Below are 15,583 nucleotides of genomic sequence, written 5' to 3'. Positions count from 1 at the left end.
AAATTTGGCTAATGAGATCACAGTAAGTACTTGGACCTCTTCATGAGCTCATTTCACTTTCACATGATTATAAAACATAACTGTTAATTTATTTTTTGCATGTCCTTGTTAATTATAATGGTATCCAGTAGTGCTGCTGTAGTTAAGGGTCTCTCAATATTTCCTTACAGAAGGGTTACATAACTAAAGAGCCAGTGCTGGATTGTAGTGGGAAATTTTACACACAATTTCATTCTTAATTCACAATAGCTTGAATTAAAACTGTTAGAGTATAATTGTCCCCATTCTCTATTTTAGGAGACTTCTGGAGTTATGCTGTGTGTGGGTTAAAATGGATAACCATTTTTATTAGTTGTTAATAGTTTAACCATTTTTGCTTTTGTTTCCTGGGTAGTGGAATAAAGGGAGAGGTAAATCTTTTGATCCTACTTTGTATTGAGTGAGCTCCCCTAAGGTGAATTAGGAATTGGCTCAACATATGCAGCCCTTCTTGAGAAGTTACAGGAAAAGTTTGTCTCTCCTGTAACTTCAGGGTTGAAATGTTGGTATAAGTATACTCACAATGCCATGAGCGTATGTCATATCATATTGCTCCCTAGAACTGTACTTCTCAATGCCACTGATAGGAGACAGTTACTTGGATATTTGCCCTTTCCTACCACCAGAACAAACACTTCCAGCAGCACAAGAGGGATTTAGATGAGGATAGAGGACAGCGGTTGATATTGCCCATAGTTTGTTGGCATGCATCTGCCTTGAGAGACAGCGGAGTGCACCTCTGGGGGTGAAGTCAAATGGCTGCATTTGCAGCACTGAAGTGACCTCCCTGGGGTGCTAGCCTGGGCAGTGTGGCCCCCCAAGTGGAGACTGTTTAATCAGGTGCTCTGGTTATGTAGTTCATATCAGTGAACAAGAGCTTAACAGAATATAAGGAACAAACATTAAATAACTTTTATGTATGCGCCCACAAAGCAACAGAATCTTACATCTTCTCATTTTGCATTCTGAGCAGGTAAAGAATTTTGGAGGATAAGTGATTCTCAAATCATAATACAGCTGAACATTATGAACTGGACATATTCATATTCCAAATGAGGTGATTGTGAATATTGTGACATTAGGAGCACTAATAGCGCTCCTAGGTGGTTTTCTGTAAAACAAACATATGAAAGGAATAGCAATAGTATGTGTTATAAATGCACCTGTAATTCTGTAGCTTAAGCTATTCGGCTGCACAATTAGTCCTCCTTTGGTTTTGTTTTTCCTTTAGACACCTTGTGGCAGGGTCCCTGTGGCCCTGGGTTGTTTGAGGGCATTGTGTAATTATGCCAATCAAATTCTCCTTTTAGCAAGTGTGACCTTTTGCAACCTTCTCATAAATACTGTGCGCTTAAGTTTCATTGCACATTGGACTCCTGCATGCAGAAGACCCCAGACCCAGTCAACAGCATATCAAGTCAAAATAGTTATCAAGCGGCAGGGCTAGCAAATGCCTGTGCCTAAGTCTTTGGAGAATTGCTCTCAGTTGGAGTAGATAGATTTAGAGTCTGGGATCTTAGGGAACAATCCATATCCCCAATCTACCTCTCATCTGCCATCATCACATGTTTCATGTCTACATTGGGGAAAGGGTACTAAATGGAGGACTGATTTCTAGGCATTTGCTCCATAGTGAGTATTGGGAAGTTAGATTATATTGCACAACACCCTGTCTACTGGCAATGTGAGATTCCAGGGGTTCCAGGTGCTTACCCAAAGTATGTGTTTCCTTCAGAAGGAGGACCAGCAGAGACTGTGGTGCCTTTATGGTGTATGGCATGTTTACACATATATCCAACCTGAGCCTATGATGGAGGCTTTCACAGCATTAATACCCCAAGAGGGCCTTGTTTCTCCCATAGCTGCAACTTTGGATTTAAACAGAAATAAAGCATCACTCTCTTGGTTCCCAGCTTGCTGCTTTGCTTTTAGCTCACATCACTCCAAATCTCTGCTCTCAACTCTAGCTTTGTTTTTCTAAGGAGGAGGCCCCACCCATTTGCTGTCTTGCACAGAGCCCTTTCCTTTGTTCTGCTTAATGACACCTCACCTCACCAGGAAGCTCGCTTGGCTATTCCAAGAATCGGAAGGGGGCCTAGGAATTCAGCCTAACCCTTTCCCCAACTCATAGCACTATGATGAATGACAGTTATTGTTCACAAGAAGGTTTGGTGGCGATGCCGGTAAATACGTCATAAAGTGAAATGGAAATATATATCACTGGTCAGGGGAACACACAAGTTACAGCTGTCATATTTGGCTTTTATCAGGTGGTCTGCAATGCTGGAATTGATGTTCTGTACCACTCCGATTCAAGGCTGAAAATTAGAAAGGCTTTTTGAAGTCTGCAAAAGGAAGGTAAGTACAGTTCATTACTGTCAACTGCATTTCCCCCATCATAAAATTGTGCTTGTTTCTCTCTTCCCCCTAAACAAACAAACCCCAGTGTAGATCGTGTGTTCTGTGATGAACATTGCTTCTTATGTAAAGCTGGTTCTGGAGACCATAAGTAATCAGGTTTTGAGCCAGAGGGAAGACAACTAGTATTGTTCACATAACTTCTTTCTTTTCCTGCCCACAAACTTTCAAGATTATGCCAAGAGGGCTGGCCTAATCTTGCATGATGTGAAATTTCAGGCATAGACTCCGATACAGCTGCTGCTCTGTGTGAGCAATGAACTTTGAATGGAAACCTTCTACTTGAAGTGTCTTATTTTTCCGGGTTTCCTTTTCAGAAGATTGGTGCCAGTTCTCAAACCTGATTTAAAAGTAAAAAGCAAATTGTAGCTTTGTGTGTAGTTATGTGTGTAGAGCTGCAGAGGAGAACTACGCACAAGATTCTACTGTGCACACAGAGGGTGCACTGTCCCATGTGACATATGTCAGAGAAGAGGCACCGGTCAAGACAAAAGAAAAGCCAAATTGTGCCCCTTGCTTATCATATCAACCCCTTTTCAACCCCTTTTCAACGGTTAGGGCTGTACCTCATATGGCTATTGCCTAGAGCCAGCAGGCGGGGAAACAGATAAATCCACCATAGTGGATTACGCAACCAAATTTCCAGAAGCCATTCCGTTGCGAAACATTGAAACGGAAATGGTGGCAACTGCTTTAATTAACTATATGAGTAGATTGGGCTCTGCCAGTAAAACAGTCACTGACTTAGGTTCTTCTTTTACATCAAGACTAATGAAAAGACTATGGGAAGTGTGTGGTATTAAGCATTTAACATCAACACCTTACCACCCTGAAACTATTGGATTAGTTGAAAGATTTAATGGAACCCTAATGAGAATGATTAAAGCCTATACCACGGAAAATCCCAATGATTGGGATGACAAGATACAACCAGTACTGTATGCATATAGGGATGTACCCCAAGAAAGTACCGGGTTTAGCCCATTTGAATTATTGCTGGGACGTAAAGTGAAAGGGGCCCTGGACTTACTTCGCATGAATTGGGAAGGACAGCGAGATCAAGATCCAGAGGCCGTAGTGGAGTATTTGTTTAATTTGCAGAATACCTTAAAGAGATCCCTAGAGTTAGCGCGGGGGGGCGGGGGTTAAAAAGTTCCCAAACCAAGAAAAAAGCTGGTATGACAAGAAGGCCAGGGTAAGGTCATTTGCACCTGAGAGTGAAGTATTGCTGCTGAGACCAATTAAAGGGAAAAAACTACAATTAGCTTGGGAAGGACCATATAAAATAATAGCCAAAACGAATGAAGTAAATTATGTGATCCAACAAGAAGAGGAAGGGCAGAAAGTGGTGCATGTAAATATGATCAAACCTTATTTTATGATCAAAATATGTCAATATGATCAAACCTTATTTTAGAACAGAAAACTGGGCACTGTATGCCCTACGAGAGGATCCAGGTGAACCAGACATACCATGTTGGGGGGATGAGAGAGAGTCCCAGGGTAGTTTAAAGGACATAAAATTGGATCCATCTTTAACCCTTAAACATTAAGAGGAAGTAAAACAGATCTTGCAGGAATATGAATCCTTCTTCAGTAATATTCCAGGAGTGTCCAAGGGTGTGGAACATGGGATAGACACAGGGGAAGCCAAACCCATTGCTGTGAACCCCTACCGGATACAGAATTGGGGCCGTATTATGCCAGCCAGGACCAGAGGGAGACCTACATCCAGTCACGTACATCAGCAAAAAGTTGCTGCCTAGAGAAAAGCACCTCTCGACGGTTGAGATAGAATGTTTGGCAATTGTGTGGGCCCTTCAAAGATTGAAGCCGTACATCTGGGGAGGGGGGCTTTGTGTTATGTACAGACCACTCACTATTGATATGGCTGCGATCGATGAAGAGTAATAGTAAGCTGCTGCGGTGGGCCTTATTACTATAAGACTTCAATTTTACCATCAAAGTGTGAAAGGATCCTTGAACATTGTGGCGGATGCCTTATCACAAAAACCAGAGAGTGAAGGATGAACAGAGACAATCAATAATTTACTTGTTTATGTATGTATGTATGTATATATATATATATATATATATATATATAGGAAAAAAACCAAAACAAAACACAAAACTGTTTGATCAGGAGTGTAACTCTAAGAAGTTAACTCTCCTGAATCGAAACTTAAGGGGGGAGGTATGTGATGTTAACATATGAGAGTGCTGGAGGTGAAATAGTTAAACAGGTTACCCAATCAGGACCCAGGGGGGTGGAGTCAGAGGGACTATAAAACCAGCTCTGGGAGGGGCGAAGGAGGAGTTCGTTGGGAGTTGGGTGGTTGGTTGGAGTGGGAGTGAATTGGGATAGAGTCTGGGTAGGTTGAGTTAGTGTAGCGAAATAAGCTGAGTCAGAATCAGTTATGGGCTAGGAAGACAAGTAAATATCTGAGAGGTGGTTTAGTGAGTGACAACAGGTGGCAGAAGTTATAGGTCTGGATAGGCACCCCATGATTGTAATGGACTGATACTGTTTATGAAACCACACACTTAAACTGTAATAAATAAATAGAAGTTTATGTTCCAGTTTAACCCTGACTGGACTCAGTATTGTACCAGGTAGGGCCTGGGTGGTGTCAGCGAGAAATAAAGTGGTGGCACAGGGATCAATAGACAGTGAAACGTCAGGGGACCCTGTGTGATCGCCACAGTCCACTGTAATCAGCCTGCTGCCAAGGCAGAGCTTATCCCTTCCTTATGACATTGCAAAAATGGAGGTCTTCTCTCTGGCTCCTTAGCCAACAAACTGACATCCATTCCACCTCCCATTTTGAGTACTTGAGTCTTCTTGCTGGGAACTCACTGTGATCCCTCATATCTATCCAGATTTCTCTTCCAGAATCAAGTCATGTTTCTCACAACGCAGAGTACTAACCACTATACGATCATGGCTTAATCAAGTCATATTTCTCATTGCTTTGATCATGTGATGTTTCTCCTGAAATCCTAAATTTGGGTACTGTGTGCTCCCAGATCCAGCAGAATCTCCTTATACTGTACTTACAGAACATATTTGTAAATACGTCACTCTTACTTCTTTGAAGTCTCGTATATTTCCTTGTTTCCTCTCTGTATTGTTACTTAGCCTTTAACTAGGCCTACGCATGTACAACTAAAACAACAATATACTGCTTTAGCTGAGATTCCTGCATTGCAGAGGGTTGGACTAGATGACCCTTGGGGTCCCTTCCAACTCTAAGATTCTATGCTTCCCTCTTCCCTTTCCTCTGATTCCCCTATATCAAATGTTAGACTATAAATTTCTTAAGGCAAAGACTTGTCCTTCTGTATCTGTGAATAACGTGCAGTGATGGAGATTAGATAGATAGATTTGTGTGTGTGTTTGTATCTGTGTGTATGTACAATAGTATGCACATATATGGGTAGGTTAATAATACATTTTGACTGTTGAAATGGTTGAAATTGAGCATTAATTGATATAGTATCAGTGAATATTGTGATCCTTTTCTGTAGTAACATGGTGTTGATGACCTGATTGGCACAGTAATGAGCTAAATGCCCCCCGAACAATAAAAACCAAAGAAAATGGGTTGATCCTTGAAGAAAATTTTTCCTTTGTGTATGGCTCTAGGGATTAGACCATTTCACAGGATATTGTGGCTGGGTTAGTAGCGCATGCAGTCCCAGGACTTCTCCTGCATCTTGTCCATGACTAGTACACGCGATCTTCGCTCTGACAGACCAAAACAGCTAGAGAATAGAAAGAATGATCTGATACTGCTATTTTTTAATGCAACTATATCAAAGTTAGACATAGGTTTGTACCTTACATACGAGGTAACAAAAAGATCAAAATAGCATTTTAAGTTTTCAACAAGTTTATGACTGAGCTCTAATAGATCCCTTTCTAAACTGTTAATAAGACCCAGAGAAACAGGATAATTGGGGGCTTTCATGCCATTTTTCAAAATTGGGTAACATTGCAGTGTAGAATTCAGAATTGTCTTAAGTCTAAATTCTGCTTCTAAACCTTTTTCAAACTAAACTCATCATAAAGATGCTGTGATGATTACTGAAATATTGTGTGCAAAATAAGCAGCAGATAGATGGGTCAACCTTCAATTTTCTATTAGATTATTATGATTGGATAGATTTTTCTCATTGTTACTTTGTGTTGAATGATTATTGTAATTGATTTATGTAGTTTTTGATAGTTTGGATGCCTCAAGCATGAAAGTAGAAAGACAATATACAAATCTAATAAAGAAATGTCACTATGCACAGGTGATGTAGGCATCTTACACAGGTGTAAAACGTATGTTCTAGGGAATAATTGTCTTATTGGAAATTAAGTGAGTTAGATGTGTGAAAAGTGTGTTCTGTTAGGCCTGCATGAGCTGTACTACCAAAGAATTAATGGAGTGGCATGAGCTATATTCTAGAAGTTTTCACATTCCTGGCTAGAAAGTAAATGATATGATAGCAGTGGGTGGGAAAGGATGAATAATAAAAGAAAATATAATATATGTATATCAATCAATATTTATATTGATATTTGTAAAAGAAGTGTTCATTGTCTTGAGCTCTGTGGGGAACCAACCAATTTTATGACACATTTGAATCACTCTAACAAGATAATTGTAGCCTGTTAGAACACTTGGACGCGTTAGAACTTATAGAAACATATGAAATGGAATTTAGAAATGAACATAGTCCTTTCCCTTCTTTTGCAAAGTCAAATGTACTTTGCATTTGTAAAAATCAAATTTGTGGCCTGGAACTACTAGGTAGTAAATTTTCCTATGATTATACAAAGTAGCAAAATATGGATTTTAACAGGCCTCCTTTTCAATTGAAGTGAACATTAAGTACATTCTTAATGGTCTGATTTGCTGGGAAGAGCACTATTACAATAATCTTCTTCTTTTTTACAGCCCATATCAGAGATGAACTTGCATCACTTATTACAAAGTTTATGCTTTGGGAGACATTTTCACGGTATATCCAAGTGATGCCCGACATTTCTTGGAATTAATGATATCATCTTCCAAAAAGAGTTGTTTCTCAAACACATTTGATTGTTTTGCATGTAGTGGCTTTTAACAGTAGCTATTTTTGAAATCTCCAACAGGTCTTTTTAAAGATACTAAAAACTGCTGCTGTTTCAGTTACTGTTTGAAAACTTTATAGAAGAGAAGGCATTATAGCCTAGCATTAGGCACAAGTAGTAGAGGTGAAAACTCCATAATCTTCAGTTGACTTGAATTTTAAATGAATTTTAAATCTTGAAAACACTGGTCTATCTCTGTACATAGTTGTTACGTAGAGTAAACTGGACGTTAAACTCAGGCATCATGCCAAGCCCTAGTTTGGAATTGAAATCAGAGACCTTCCACACATGAGCCATAGTTCAGAGCTGATGATCTACTTTAATTCACTTTCTGCTGAACATGCCACTCTCTCTAGATGCAGTAGTCTCTGAAACAGCAGCTGGCTGTAACAGTGGTTTGTTAATTTAGATAACACACCAGATTAGCACAAACCATGGTTTGCAGATTGCTTCAGACTCAGGTTCTGATTCAGGCTTGCTCCCAATCGGAAACCATGGTTCTGACAATTTGGAGATTACTTTAAACTGCAGTTAAATTTTCTTCACCATGGTTTGGGATGATGTCTGAATTGAACTGGAGCTTAGAGCACATTCCAAGCTGTCAACTTCATTAGGAAGATACTTTTGTGTTGAATTAGGCACCTGTGTTGTTTAAGCATATTGTAGTGTCAAGGGAGAATTTTCTTTTTCCCCTCCACTGCTACTTCACTCTGCCTTACTTGCTTATTCACTTCTGCCTTGTCTTACTCTAGTGTTCTCAGTGCAACTCACACCACAGCAGGTCTAATGTAGATTGACGCCTTTGCCAGAGGACTGATTGAAACTTGTGTCTCATAGTTGCTAATGTTCACTGAACCATTTTGTTGAAGATAAAGTAAATAAAATAGATTGCCATATGAGAATTCTCTGAAATCAAATGGAATAATTTGACAGGTTTAAGCCCGTGAAAAAAGCAAAGCACTGAAGCAGACGGGAATACTTTCTATTCACAGCATATCAAGGAAAAAGTTGTTTTCATTGTGTGTGATCTTAAAAGTACCTGTAAATATACCCCCAAATGGTAAAGTTGAAAATTTGTTAGCAAGGTTTAAATATTATTATTAAAAAGTAAATTTAAAAAGACTTAATAACTTTATGAAAAAGAACACCGCTTTGTCAACACATAGATTGCTAACCATCTGTTTATGAGCACATTCATAATACGGTTTATTGTGTGTTCTATAGGTAGAGATGGCAGGCATAGGAAACCTGTATGTTTAATTGCATTTTGTTTGAATAAAATTGAATTGCTGTTTGAAAATTGTAATGTGCTGCATTTAAAGAGAAACAAGTAATCATTGCTGGCAAATAATTTTAACTATATGGTCTGAATGTACTGTAGCATTACTGCTTTATGTAATAGATAGCAGCTTATCTGAACTGATAATTTTTTGCACCAGTTCCAGCCAAATTCCCCCCTACCCTCCGTTTTCTTTTTAACCTCTTTCAGCCTGCACAACATATGATCAGCCAAGCTGACTTTGCCCACCAGTAATGAATTCTGTTTGACAGGCTCCCCCCACCCCCAGTTTTTACTGTCCTGGGCAGACAGCAAAAACAGGATGTTTAGTGGGACATATGTGAATTGTTGCCTGTATTTGGCTTCATGAGTCACAAGATGTGCAGCTCAGTATGAGTGATGCCTTTTCATGCTTTTCCATGGCATGTGCATTTCCACACACTTTGCCCTTTGCTCCCAAACTTGATTGGGGGGTAGGGTGTTACAGTTTATATGTTCTCCTTATGCCACAGGGCCCACCTATGTTACTTGTATAGGAAAATAATTGTTTTCTGGAGATGCGGGCATCTCCCCTCTTTCTTTTATTATTAGCCAGTTAACTGTCCATTTACGTGACCGGTTGTGAACTCTCTTCCACTTCCCTTATCCTTGAAGCCTCGCAGCAGTGTAATATTCTGCTACAAGTAATATGTTTTATTTGCACACAGCTACAGTTGGGATTCTGAACTGATGGAAAAGCTGTTATCCCTCTTCACATAAAGCCACACCCATAGAACACAAAGAGGGAAGGGATGCTGTTCTTCATCCTATGCCATTACAATATTCCCTTCCTGGTGCTGAGCCATGAAAAATGTTTGTTGGTCACTCTGAGAATTACAGGTCAACCTTTGTTTTTTCATCCAAGAAAAGCTTGGACATACTTGGCACCAACACATGGATTCAAGAAATTATAACTTTTGAGAAAACAAAAGTAGATGTAATGTTCAGCATATGTTTCATTATCAATACATTGCATGCGTGCGTGTGCGTGCAGACACGTGGCTCATTTTAAAAGTCATTATGACTATCTGCCAAAGTTTCTAATTTGGAAAGACACATTTATGAATGTGTACAGTGCACCCTTTTGAAAACTGGCAGTTTTCTTCCCTATTGAATATGATTTATTTTAGAATTCGCTGTCCCAAAGGCTAACCTATTACGATTTTGATAGATTACAAACCCCAGTCCCTGCAGAAATAACTGTAGTGTGCTAAACTTTAGATATTGAGAAGACAAAATATTGAAAGTGGGTTTCTGAAATACCAAATGCCCTATAATAATTCTCTTTAAAAGAGGCACATTCAAGGCTCTGCCATGTAACTGTATTGCAACCTTAGAAATAGCTTGCTCATTGATACGGTTTACATTCATTGTGAGCTGCTCATTTCTCTTCAGCTAAGGAGAGTGCATGTTGCATGCCCTACATCTAGAAGCAGCTACTTCTCCAAAGGCGTAACAATTAATAGAGTAATAGCGATGAAAGAAAAGAAGCAGAGTTTGCATGTATTATACAATAGTTCTGGAGGAATAGAAAAAGGGAGGAAGGACTGTGTCTCTAAATATTTGCACCCAGATATATTTATATTATTGCTGTTCTAAAGGTGATTATTTTCTGTGGTTAATGTAAGACAAGATTTTTTTTTTTAAAAAAGCAGGCTTGACCTCATTTGACCTTTCTGACGTTCAGTCAGTTAAAAGGTTTGTAAGACGGTTAATTACCAAACGGTATGATCATTATTCATCTCATCATTTGATATATAACGTCAAGTGAATTGCCTCCCTGGAGTGCACTGTGTTTCACAGATCAATAGATTTAGTAAGAGCTTGAAGGAGAGCTTTAAACATTCAAAGAAGGGAAAGTGTATCCTGCTCACAAAATGCCTTATGTAGATATTTCGTGTGAGTTTGGAATTACTTTGTTTACTTCTAAGCAAGCCACATTGGTTTAAGTTTTTTATTACATCTTCTGATTTCACTGAAATTAAAATGTGGAAGTAGCTGCTGTTTTACACTGTGAAATGTATATGTATATATAGTCCTAATTTTAAACACTTATTCACTGCCAGCCATGTGTTAAGTCCTTTAAATATTTTTTTCCTGCTGTTCTAAATTGAAATCCGCTATTCCACATTCTTGTGGTACGTCTTATTCTTTGCCCCAACACAGAAAATGGCTGTCCTGCATATTAAATATATACTTGTGTTTAATATTTATGCAGCATTTTTCCACATTTCCATTAGTTTTAATTACTTCAGTTTGTAACCTACCCCACCCCACCCCACACCCCTCAGGTGATATAGAATATGCTTTGACTAAATTTGGATTTTAATGCTAACATCTTAATTATACAATACTTCTCTGGTTAAACCAAAAATCCTGTACATGGCTTGCTAAGACTTAGCAGTTGTGTATTATACAGGGGTTGTTTCTTAAAATACCTAACGAAAGGTCAGCTCACATAAGGGGTAGCTTTGCTATATTTCATTCGTTTGATTATACAGGGGTCCCCCCATTCATGCGTGATTACATATACACGTGGTGCTGGGAAATAGTTAAATAATTCAATTCAAACCCAGAAGTGGTGGGAGAGAACTGGAGAGTCCTCATGGCTTGCGAGGAGATGCGCCCTGGAGCCTGATAAGGACGTCAGTGAGGGCAGAAGAAGCCCTGAAGAGACTGGAAGAACAGCAGGGCTTTGTTTATGCTGCTCAGCTTCCCCACCTGATGTGCAGGGGAGGACAGCAGGAGCTGCTCCTCTTCCTTGCATCCTCCAGTCTTCATTGCAGCAGTACATTGTGATGGAAATGTCCATCCTTCTTTAGCAGCAATGGTATTGGTACGGAGTAGGGTGAGCGTCCGTCAGTATGTTGGTTCTTGTTTAAAGTAGCATTGAGTAACAGTCTAAATACTAGAAATCTCCCGTGAAGCCTGATATAAATGGATAAAGATACTTGATAATGAAAAACACACTTGTAAGCATTCTCCTTCAGTTACCAAGCAAATAACTAAAATGAAGGAAACTCGGGCAACCCAATCTATGCAAAGCAAATTAACTTGTATTAAACAATTAGCCACACATTTTTAAAATTACAGGCATGAACTAGAAGCACATCAGTTGTACCCAGCTTAATTTCACTTTCATAGACAAAAAGGTGCAACCAATTAGAAATGAAGGAGATAATGTGGCTGTGAAAAAGCAGTTTCCGCTCTTATTAGAATCACATTTAAATGGCAGAACCTGAAACCCAAGAGTGCAGTGTGAATGGAAAAGATTTAAGGAAATTTGTACGAAGTCTATTCTGAAATGAGAACAAGGATGGGAGATAATTTAGCACTTTGGGGTTGTTGTGTTTTTTTTAAGGGAGATTAGTCCAAAGTTTTTTGTTTTTTGTTAATCCTGAAGCTGGGGAGAAGCCATAGATCAGTGGCAGAGAATCTGCTTTGTATTCAGATGCTACAAAGTTCAATCTCTGGCACCTCCAATGGAAAAGATCAGTTAGCAGGCAGGGGGAAAGACCTCTGTTTGAGACCCTACCAGTCACGTTTAATTGTCACTGGGGTCTGACTCAGTATAAAGATGCTTCACATGGTTGTTGTTGTTGTTGTTGTTGTTGTTTAGTCGTTTAGTTGTGTCCGACTCTTTGTGACCCCATGGACCAGAGCACGCCAGGCACTCCTGTCTTCCACTGCCTCCCGCAGTTTGGTCAAACTCATGCTGGTAGCTTCGAGAACACTATCCAGCCATCTCGTCCTCTGTCGTCCCCTTCTCCTTGTGCCCTCCATCTTTCCCAACATCAGGGTCTTTTCTAGGGAGTCTTCTCTTCTCATGAGGTGGCCAAAGTATTGGCGTCTCAGCTTCAGGATCTGTCCTTCCAGTGAGCACTCAGGGCTGATTTCCTTAAGAATGGATAGGTTTGATCTTCTTGCAGTCCATGGGACTCTCAAGAGTCTCCTCCAGCACTATAATTCAAAAGCATCAATTCTTCAGCGATCATCCTTCTTGAAGGTCCAGCTCTCACTTCCATACATCACTACTGGGAAAACCATAGCTTTAACTATACGGACCTTTGTTGGCAAGGTGCTTCACATGGTACCGTGTCTCAAAATAGAGATAGGGAACCTTTAGGCCTCTAAAATGCCCATCATTCCTAACCATTGGGCATGTTGGCTAGAAATGATGAGAATTGTACTCCAACAAAAACTGGAGGAAAACAGGTCTCCCATCCCTGTTTTACATTGACTATAAAACCAAGACTTTTGCTACTATGGATTATGTCCTGAATAGAACTCGCTCAATGAAATTACAACCCAGTATTCATAGTGACCTGCTGTTTATTCTGTATATATTGCATTGCTAAAACAAGAGCATTAAAATGTCAATAATACTAATCTTTGCACGTATACTGGAGAGAACCTTTGTATTTTAATTAACTACAGTATGTAAAAATATAGCAATATGTCATATCTTTGCCAACATGACAATATAGCTAACCCTATTGCAACACTTAGTGTAAAACAAAAGGAATTAAGATATTCTGACCAAGAGTATCCTCCTTTGTGCTGCTATGGAGAATCTGAGAACAGAGGCACAATAGTGGGGGTTTTTCCCATATGATGTCTGAGAAAATTACTTGCTAAAAATGGACTTTCTTCCCTTGAAGCATTAAAATATCCAACAAACATACTACGTCTACTCTTACAACCACAGTTTATTATTCATTCCTAGCTCTTACTTCTTATCTTTGATCTTTTCTAATAGTGCTTCAAGCAATTGATCTCCCTCCCCCTTCTGTAGCTACAAGCCCCTCTCACTTCGTGTTCAACTGTTACTTCCCTTCCCTGGTGTTTCCCTTTCTGCCTCAGGACCAGACTGTTCAGTTACTTTGGTTTTTTATGTTTTCCACATTGGAATCAGCGTTAGAGAGGCAAGGTCAACAGGAAGAGCAAATTAGAAGACTATGTGGGAAACATTTACACTCAGAACTGGGTGGCAAGATCCTTCTACAGGTACTTGATTCCAAATTGTAATATACCTCTGTTATGTTAGCTAAGATAGGAGGCAAGAGACCTCCGCCTGATATGTCAGGTGGCTAACAGGTGGCTATAGTTTTCCCAAAATAGTGCAGACCAAATTCAGAAGGCCTAGGGTACCTAATTACACCTGCAAGGTTGAAGGTTCCCTGCCAGTGTTCTAAGGGTTTAGAAGATCTTTTCCCGTGTTGGTTAGCTGCTTTCTAAAGAGTTGAAATTGCACTATCAATGTGGCATCTCCACAGGGTTTTCTAAAGCCTGGGTGCCATATTGTCCACAGAAGGTCATCCTGATTTTTTCAGTCTAAAATAATCAGGAAGGTCATCTGGTGCTATTTTTCTAGAAAAAAAGAGGTGCTGGAAGTCACCAGGAACGCCTCCCTTGTTCTCTTATAATGGCAGTGGTGCCCACGTGAGAGGTGTCAGAACTGAGTTCTGGCTAATTCCAGCTAAAAAAAAACCCTGCAGGTCTTCTTTGCCTTTTGAGATGCTTGGAATGTCTCCTGCACTATGTTAGGTGTGGTCTTTCATTAAGAAGGGTAAAATAAGTTTCTCTAGGGAGGGATACAGAGTTTATGCAGCTTTCTCATGGTTCCATAGACACACACTATTTAAATGGCGATCATTCCATAAAACCTACATGTCCCAGAATAATGCAACATAAAGACATAGCATCACTCCAAGCAATATGGATGGGAAGGTGGTTGTGGTGGGTGGATGATGACAGTCCTCAGTAAAACCATTACTGTTAATGTGTGTGCGCATGTGCATATCATTTCCTTCACACAATATTACAGTGGTACCTCGGGTTAAGAACTTACTTCGTTCTGGAGGTCCATTCTTAAGCTGAAACTGTTCTTAACCTGAGGTACTACTTTAGCTAATGGGGCCTCCTGCTGCCGCTGCGCCGCTGCGGTGCAATTTCTGTTCTCATCCTGCAGCAACGTTCTTAACCCGAGGTACTATTTCTGGGTTAGCAGAGTCTGTAACCCGAAGCGCCTGTAACCTGAAACATCTGTAACCCGAGGTACCACTGTACTCAGATGAAAACTAAGTCACAAAATATTTTTGTTTTTTTAATAAGTTGTATACTGCTTTTTAAGACAAGCTTTTTCAAAGCAGTTTACAACCACTTAGCAGTTTACAATAAAGTACACTTTTAAACATTATAAAACAAAACAATATTGCAAACCATATGAAAACCGTAAAAGCCAAAATTATACCAGCAAAGTATTAAAAAGGGTAAGTAGAAGCATTGTAGTGCATTTGGTGGGGAAAATAGTGGTTGCAAGCAGCAGAGATACTGCAGAAAACCACAGAGGCACTCCACTGTTTCTTCCCCATCGCAAAAATCCACCCCCTCAAAACTTAGAGCAAAAGGGAGGAGGCAGTTCCATTCCTCTTTTATCTCACAGCCCTCTCTTCCAGTTTTCAGGCTCAACTTTCAAAAACTTGGCTGAGCAATGGTCTTTGTGGATCAATGTCAGTATCTTGAATTACACCCAGAAGCTAACTGGCAGCCACTGCAGATAGACAGCAATAGATGTTGCACACTCTATTTGCATGGCACCTGTAAACAGCTACATGTACACGCTTCACCTGCTGAAGCTTTCAAAGAAATCAACAGGAGCAGTCCCACAGAGCAAATTGGAG

At 39.8% G+C, this 15,583-nt stretch overlaps 1 protein-coding gene across 15 annotated transcripts in view; it reads left to right on the top strand.

Moving 5' to 3' along the window:
* FOXP2 (forkhead box P2) overlaps positions 1 to 15,583 on the top strand; it is a 351,241-nt gene that overhangs the window by 82,616 nt on the left and 253,042 nt on the right. For 14 of the 15 annotated variants that reach the window (XR_014539275.1, XR_014539276.1, XM_083574490.1 and 11 more), the window contains one exon: positions 2,310 to 2,397. The exons of the other annotated variant lie outside the window; for it this stretch is intronic. The gene's annotated coding sequence lies outside the window, so the exon portion shown is untranslated. The remainder of the gene's footprint in view (positions 1 to 2,309; positions 2,398 to 15,583) is intronic. 15 annotated transcript variants of the gene reach the window in all.

The sequence above is a fragment of the Podarcis filfolensis genome (assembly GCF_964270895.1).
Source record: "Podarcis filfolensis genome assembly, chromosome: 10".
In the NCBI taxonomy this organism is placed as follows: domain Eukaryota; kingdom Metazoa; phylum Chordata; class Lepidosauria; order Squamata; family Lacertidae; genus Podarcis; species Podarcis filfolensis.
Note: the sequence above shows the minus strand (reverse complement) of the source record. Positions and strands in the feature narration are given on the sequence as shown.